This window comes from Crocodylus porosus, unplaced genomic scaffold, assembly GCF_001723895.1.
Source record: "Crocodylus porosus isolate Cpor-Errol unplaced genomic scaffold, CroPor_comp1, whole genome shotgun sequence".
Taxonomy (NCBI): Eukaryota; Metazoa; Chordata; order Crocodylia; family Crocodylidae; genus Crocodylus; species Crocodylus porosus.
In genome coordinates this window covers 1,443,013-1,451,620 of record NW_017728897.1, presented here as the reverse complement: position 1 = coordinate 1,451,620, position 8,608 = coordinate 1,443,013, and the positions used below count along the sequence as shown (strand labels likewise).

Below are 8,608 nucleotides of genomic sequence, written 5' to 3'. Positions count from 1 at the left end.
ATTCCCCACGAATTTTTACCCAGAGGGTCTCTAGCTGTCCATGCCAGTCGCCAACATCAGCTTGCAGGGACATGTAGCTTTCCTTCACTTAGAGAGCTACACCCCCGCCCCTTTTGTCAACACGGGGCCTCTTTTGTCTGCTTTGTTCATTTAGATTAACCCATCTTAACAGAGATGGTCTCCTAGTATCTTTTTGTACTGTATCCAGTATGACATGGTCTCCATATCAGTGGGATCCACTACGTGCTACTATAATGTTATTAACAGGAGTGTAATTAAAAGTCTAATCCAGAGTAATCCACTAAAAAGGTCAAGTGGAGGTTTAAGTATATAAAAGAAATAAAACTTTTCTCTGCTACTCTCAGTTCCAATGAAGTCCATGGGATTTGCACAGATATAACAGGGCAATTTTTGACCCTGTAAGCTAAATTTGTCCCTGTTGCTTTTCAGATGGAGACAGCAGAATCACTGAGAGATTGAACTGTTCCATTATATTTGCTTTATAAAACCAGTGCCCCCAGAAGTTCTTCACAGGAAACTCAGATGCCAACTCCGCTAACCCAAAACAAGCTAATAAAAGCTTACTGCTATCATTTTCCTTTCTGGGAGTAATATTTAGTGGTTAACCATTGTCTTCAGTGATTGACTGTATTCCTCCTTCTTGAAAAGGCGGGGGGTGGGGAACTCAACTGGACGTCGTATCTTCCTCTCTTAAACCACTGTGCTGTTTTGTTACCTTCTGTTAAAGAACTATTGTACTCCTACCCAGGAATTGCTGCAGGTCACAAAGTGTTAAGCTGTGGCCAAATTATGAAATTCTAAGTGCCTAGAGAAGTCTGCTTTCCCTTCAAGTCCTCATGTGAAAAGGATCCTGCAGCAAGTGAAGTTGGGCTAGATAAGCAAGAAAGATTCACACTTCAGTCGTGTGCTCCAACAGGCTCTACAGAAGCCTTTTCTGGCTCTTGCTCTGCAAGAAAGAATGACTTGCTGGGCTCTTTCAGTCTCTCTTCTCTAATGCAGGGGGGAAAGAAGAATGCGTCACTTAAGTCTGAGGCAGAGATGACAGAAGCTGCTGTAGTAGGAAGCAAGCAACTGGGAGAATAACTGCCCATTACACAGTGCTGGGGGTACCATCAGGACTGGGTTGGGAGGATCAAGGCCAATGGAACTGGGACAAGGGCATCACCATCTGTCCTTAGATGACTAACACTGCTTGCTTCTCAGTGGCAGAGGTACCGAGTTTCCATAAGGAGCAGGTTGTGGTTGGAAAGCTCTCTCCTTTCCATTTGCAATTGGTTTGCTCAAGAACTGACATGAGAGTGTTGCTCAATTTCCTTAATTTTGCAGGATTACAGAACCTTAAAATAAATGAATCTCAGATGCAACTCATTAATGGGTTGGGTTTTTTCCCCCAGTGATAGTAACATAGTTAATATCTTGGTAGTATTTTTGGAGAGCCTTTTGCCATCTCATTATAGCATTACAATCTTCCCTGTTTCTGGACGAGTAATATTGTTTAGAATGCCTGCTTACTTATACATCTTTTATCAAACACACCCATATATACCTCCTTATTTTGAAGAATCAACCTGTTGCTGGGCTACCTAGCCTTCAAACAAGGCACTTGTGGTAAATTAATGTCAGATAATTCTGGGTTTATTCAAAATGAAAAAATAAAGTTGTTTGCCTGCCCAGCCAGGTGGTGGATGGAAACAGAAATCATTCTGCAAGTAGTACACAGGAATACTCACACTGTAATAACTAGGCACAATTGGAACAGCACTAGGCAGCAGTCACAGATCTATAAATATTCATACAACTCATTTCCAGTATTTGTGAGTTAACTACAAATAGGTGGGTATGCGGGAAAGCAGATCCTGTTAATTATGTGAGAAAGTGCTACCAATCTGATTAAGAGCTAACTCCATATTCAGATGAAAAAGAGAGAGTGTCGGAGTAGGGTTGCCATGCTAAAAGGCATGTAACTAGGAACTCTAACCTGGGTTTTTGAGCTGTGGCCTCTGCTCCTACCTGTGCTGTGTGACCTTGGGCAGGCAACTTCACCCCTTCACGCCAGCCTTTTTTCACACACTTGGTCTCATGTACTTACATTTAAGTTCCTTCCGGCTAAGACTCCTCTCTTTCATTACTTTGTGCAACACCTAGCAAAACTGAGCCCTGATCTCAGCTGCATCCTACAGGGGGTACAGGAGAAAAAACAAACAGCAGTAGCGCAGTGGACCCATGCTACAACTTTGTGTTGCTGAAAACAATCCCTTTTGGCAGACCACCACCAGCTTTCCTTATAAGAGCTAGAAAAAAATCAATGACACAGAAGTACAGAAGCAGCAGGAAAAAGGAAAGCATGTAAATATTACTGTGTAGAGCCGTGTGGGTTCCCATTCATTCTTAAGAGTAGCTGCTTGCAGCAGATAAGGCTTACCTCTCCTCTTATGTCCAACCAGCTGGAAAGAGGAAAAAGCTTGCAGCAATCAGCTTCAAAATGACCACCATAAACAAGGCTTCTCTTTTACTTCCTTGAATTTAGAGGGCCAGGTGCCAGAGTGAGACATGCTGAGAAAAGCCTGTATAAGGGGTCAGCTGCAAGAATATTAGTAATAAGTTGGCTGATAGTTTAGTAGGGCTGATGCTTTATTCCCTTTTAACTTATCCCATCACTTACACTATTGCAAAGCAGCTCTAAAAAGCTATCATCCTAATGGAGTAACCTTCCCTATCCACTCCATACTCAGATCGAGAGAGCTCAGTTTAATACAGAATCAGGTCTAGCTGCTGCAGTTAGTGGGAGGAACAAAAATGCTTTGATAGCAAGAGCTTATGGGTGTCAGACACCCTCAGATCTTTTTATCACAAGTCCATCTTTTCAGTGTTTGGGGAAAAATGTCTGGATGTTGTTGTGGTCCATGTTACTCCAGTACAATCAAGATTAGATTATTTATTGACAACACCCACTACCTGAACTCAAAATAGGTTCAGTGGTTGAGGTTTTCAAAGCCGTTTTAGGACATATAGACGGATCATTATTAAAATGGCTTATAACTGCTAAACTGTCTAAAGGAGTTGGTACAAGTTTCCAGATCTTCCCAGTGGAGGATGTGCCCTAGCCTCTGTGCCAGATTTTTCTGGATGCTTTCAAAATGAATGAATTTTGAAGACACCTGTCTTTAACTTCCAGTTTCAAGCCAGGGCTAGCAGTGCTGGCATGTGCGATGGAGAATGCATCCCGTTGTCATGACCAATTGGTGGTAGACATTCTGTGAACTTGGAGGGTATCCACCAGGGCACAAGGGACTGCCTATGCAGATGTAGGATTAGGATTCAGTTTTACAGGCCTGAAAGGGTTTGTTTTGGGTCTGGAGAAAGATCCAAGCGTTCGTAGCTAATTTCTGAATTGTTCCATTGTTAACATCTGCTGATTCATCCTTTATCTACCACTTGCCCTTTGGTATAAGCCTCAGTAATCCTAAAGCCTGATTTTCAGAGGTACTGAACACTTACAGTCCCAGGTACTCAGCATGATCTGGCCATTACTTGATTTCAAGCAATTGAAATGTCAGGAGAATGTGGTTCTCTGCAGAGGGAATGAAGGAGAGGAAACCACTAAGCACTTGGTTTTGCATTATCACCAAAAATCACTATCAAATTATTTACTTTGTTTTAACAAAAGGAACCCTTATAGCAAGCACAGACAAGGAAGCTCATCCAAAATAACCTGGTTTAGATCCTCTTTGGGCACAGTATCCCTTTGTTGATGGTGAACTTGTATTTTTGCTGCTTCACAATACTGGACTCCAAATTGCACAGATGGTATCTTTGGCTTACTGGATAAAAAAGGATCTGGGGGAAGTCTGCAACTCTTGAACAGTTATTTAGGGCCTCTTGCTATCGACTTCCATGGGCTTTGCATAAGGAATAGGGAGATGAGAGAATGGACCCAGGAAAGTTCAGATCCACGCACAAGAGGTATTAATCCTGCAAGCTGCTCCGTCACTTTGGTCCCCTGCACAAGTACAGAACTGGCATAAGGTCGGGGATGTTCTGAGCCACCACAGGTGTCTGCTGCCAAATGTCATTGAATGTATTCAGCCCTGACCCTGATCCTGATCCTGCAGACAGTGCAGGATAGTGATACCATATGAACCTATTATATGAACCACCAAGATTTCAGACACTTCAGGCATGACACAGTGTAGCTGCATTTGGAGAACAAAAGCGACTTCAAACAGGCTCATTTCTAATCCTGGGGTCTATGCAGACTTCCTGCAGGTTCAGTGCACATGATACATCTTGGGTCAATATATCTGGGTTCCATGACAATTCTCAGCTGGAAGGCACTCAAGTTATAGACAGACGTACCTTTAAACTGATTTAAAAAGTGATCACTCGCTCAGGAAGACGCTTCAGCTGTTAGGATGCAACAATCACATCAGCACACTCTTGCAGATGCACAGGTTAGCATAACCGCTTTAAACTTTAACCCTGAATGCAACTGTCATGGTTTTGCTATATTTGTACTACTGCAAAAGCAAGTGACACAGGAACAGTTTATAATGCGCATCACTCAGAACTGTCAGAACTGTTACATCTGTCTGTGCCCTGAAAAAAACACCTGAAGCTGTTTTCTGAGACTCAGGTGACAGCATTGCAAAGCCGAAGTCCTAGCATAATCTAGAAAAAACAGAGAAGGCAGGGCTGTGGGTTCTTCCAGTGCATTTAAAAGAGACATGGGCAACATGAAAAATCAGTAGCTAGTGTCCTGGGAGAGTCTTAAACTGGAGTCAAGAGTTCTCATGGTTTTACAAACAAATCTCCTTAACCATAGTTCATTCTGTGACACAGTGAGGTTCCCTCCTTCCCGCTTCTGACATACTGAGAGAAAAAGTGAAAAGGTTACGCATTTATCTTATTTCTTAGTCTCCTGGGACTTGTCTTCACAGCCCCCACCTCCCTTCCCCCATTTCCTTAATGCGGGGAGAGGGAGAGAAAGAATTCTCCATGGAGAATTCAATTCAGCAGAATTACATTGCATTTACGTCCGTTTTGAGGCTCTCTCCCACGCATTGATTGCACTGCCTGTGGCTTCCAGCACAGTATCTGCACAGCCCTAGCTCTGTGTCAGCTTTGATAAGAACCCCTGTGTAATCAGTGCAGCACCAGCTATCCGGCTACAGTACCGTATGATTTCCTCCTGTGGCTTCTTCATTCCTGTTTATAATTAAAGTAGGACTCCTTGCCATGCCAAGGGCTATATAAAAATAAGTTAATAAGTAATAAAGTGATGGCATGCATCCAAGAGCTTGCTGCTGCTGCCGCTCTTATTCTTGTAACACAGTTAATATACAGTGGCTGGTTAATAACGTTAAGGCCTGAATATTCAATTAGTCAGTTTGATTTTTGCAGTTACAGGAAGATACAAGCTGCGCAGAGGAAAAAGGGCTGGCATAGGTCAGGATTATCAGAATATTCAGCCTCCTAAGGGGTGGATCCTTTGCTAGGTATTCTTCACCACATGGTGTTACCTTAGCACTTTTCCAGCTGGCCCAAACTCTCAGCACCGAAACTCAAATGTTACAGGTGGGCGGAAACTAAAACTCAAAGACCAAGTCTGCATTATTAGTTACTTGTATTAATTAGTATGAATTAATTACAAAACAAGCTCAACCAAGACCATGGCTCCATCCTATAAGGAATCCCATATTCATGGCGTGCCCACAAGAGCTTGCCATTTAAGCCAGACCATGGGTAGGTTGCCCAGAGACACAGGTCAGAGTCACGCTCAAAGTTCCCAACGGACAAGGAAAGAAGTGAGTCAGTCTGCTCAACATCTTAGATGTCTGGCTGTTCATACAAGAATGGGGAATGGAAGGGGAGAGCTAAGGTCTCAGAAAGTTGTTGAAACATTGACTGCATTAGGATAACAGATTGGGCGTTGAGATGTTAATTTGTATATGTAATTGGTACAATATAGAGTATAGCTTATTTAGGAAGGACAGGCACAGGTGAAGGAAGAGATGGTCCCTTGCATCAAGGACATAATATTTCACCGGGAAACTCATGCAAGGCCCAGAATGCTACATAACAGAAAAAGGAAAAAAGTAAAAGAAGAAGTGTGATATAATGACCACTAGGGCTGGGTGATAATTTATCAAAACAAGAAGTGTGCACCCTAAAGAAATCATCCAAAGGACAGGGCTTGTTGGTAATGGGGGACTTAGACTGCCAAGGGACACTGCCATTTACACCACATAAAGTTAAAAAATATTGCCATGAATGCCCTCTGTATAGGCGATCCCACCTTTGGGCACAGGGATGGAATAGATGACTTCTCTAATTTTCCTCCAGTCCTGACACGCACACATTTGTTGTATGATCTTCCAGGATAGCACTCTATGGATTAGATCAGGCAGCCCCCACTTTAAAATGGACCAAATCAAATCCGTAAAATTCAAACCGTACATCCAGAGGTGGAATGCCTCAGGTCCTTTTCTAGTTCCCAGAGGAACGTGGGATGGGATGAAACCACTTGGGTCATCTAAAGTCCAGTTCTCTTCTAACCCTCACACCCCAGTCCCATATATAGAACTGCATGCGTGTTCTCAAGGAGCATGATTTTGTATTATTACTTATTTCTTGTTCTTGGATAACAGCCTCAAATTAATTCAGTGCTTCAATGTGCTAAGCACTGCAAAGATAGCAAGACAGTCTCTTTCAGAAGATAGCACACACTAAAAAGACAAAAATTACTATCACCATTTTACCGAAAGGTTTAATGGGAAGTGATCTAAGGCACAGAGAAATTAAGTGACTGGTCTTGTGGTTCCCAGTTGTTCCACAGATTTCCTGTCTAAATCCTGGGCCAGTTCTTCAACTGAAAGATCATTTGATTTGAATCTGTTGAACTTTTTCATTGTTTGCAAATGCATCTATGCAGGAACAGACACAGAAGTATCTTTAACCAAAGCACAGATTTTGAAGTTTTTGAATATTGAATATTCACACTAAGTTGTTTGCTCTTCTCCAGTGTTTCTAGTTCATTGATTTCAATAGCATGAGTTGGCTCAAGGAATTCCTAGACAAAGAATCCCAACCATTCAAGAGTCTTTAATGAAAAGCATTTCCCTGTGTCACTCTGAGTCACTGCTTGTCTGCCAAACCAAACTCAGCCATGGGCACATATAGGGGCTTTCCCTTCTTTGTAGCCTTTCATGTGTAACAACCATCCCTTTTCTTACACCTGAGAAAACATTCCACAGGGAAACTCCTTTTTTCATCACTTGGTTAATCTGTTTAAACCTGCTTTCCTTTAGTTTAGTACAGATACTGTGCCTTTATATCTTTGCATCTGTATCATGCTTTCCATGTGAAGATCTCCAGATACAGATATAAATGAAAAGAGCTGGGAAGTTTTGTAAAGTACTTACTACTTCATATATGCACTATCACTTTCATTCTTACCAGTAGAACTGCTCAGTTCTGCTCTGTCGTATTATAAATCTTACAAGATTTAGCCCCAAATTTGGACACAGCCTCCTCTGAACCTCTATGCCTAGCACATATAGCACTTCATATCATTTGATATACTGGCCAGAACTTGACAGTTTAATATGGTAGAAAACAGGGCAATATTCCTTTGCTTCAGATTTCATTGCATAAGTTTCACATAACAATTATCACAGCATGAAGCATCTCCTTATTAAGAGGTATTGGAGTAGGCTGGATTAACCACCAGATGCAAAAAGGTAGAAGCATAGAATCATAGAAAATGAGGGTTGGAAGGGACCTCAGGAAGTCACATCTAGTGTAACCCCCTCCTCAAATCAGGATCATCCCAACTACAGCATGCCAGCCAAGGCTTTGTCTAGCTGGGTCTTAAAACCCTCCAGGGATGGAGATTCTACACCTCTCTGGGTGACCTGTCCCAGTGTTTTACTACCCTCCCAGTGAGAAAATTTTTCCTAATATCTAACCTAAACTTCCCTTGCTGCAACTTGAGACCATTGCTCCTTGTTCTGTCATCACGGAGAACAGTTCAGCTCCACCCTCTTTGGGACGGACAAAGGGAGGGACCGGGAAGGACGCTTCGTTAATCTCAAGTCTCTGCTTTTGTATTCTCCTTCCCCCTTGATGACTCTTCATGGTTGTCTCTCTGTGGTCACATGTCCATGTGGCCTTCTGGGCCTTCTCTTAATTTGGTCTGTTCCCTAAATACCAGGATTTAGCCCCCCTGCTCTCGGAGGCCTTCTTGCTGGTGTCACTTATGTTTGGGACAGCATGGTACATACTTCTTTGGTTCCCAGCCTGTTTCCTAGACTGTGTCCTTGTTGGGAAGTCAGCTGGGGTCACAGGATCCCAGCAAGATAAACATCCAATTTACTCTTGAAGGTGTTCAATGTAGGTGCTTGAACCACCTCCGATGGCAGGCTGTTCCAGACGTTGAGGATCAGACAGTAAAGAAATTCTTCCTTATGTCCAGCCTGAAATGCTCTTGCAGGAGTTTATAACCATTCGACCTCATCATCCCTTGGGGTGCTCTGGGGAACAAACATTTCCCCAGATCCTGGTGGTCACCCCTGATAAACTTATAGGT

General features: G+C 42.7%; 2 long non-coding RNA genes across 2 annotated transcripts in view; one reads left to right on the top strand and one right to left on the bottom strand.

Annotated features, from left to right (window-relative positions):
• The window catches only part of LOC109324560, a 7,206-nt gene extending 5,017 nt beyond the window's left edge, over positions 1–2,189 (bottom strand). Inside the window, exon 1 of the long non-coding RNA XR_002104958.1 lies at positions 2,000–2,189. This is a non-coding gene — a long non-coding RNA (uncharacterized LOC109324560). The remainder of the gene's footprint in view (positions 1–1,999) is intronic.
• The window catches only part of LOC109324558, a 94,163-nt gene that overhangs the window by 53,536 nt on the left and 32,019 nt on the right, over positions 1–8,608 (top strand). The gene's annotated exons all lie outside the window — the stretch shown is intronic.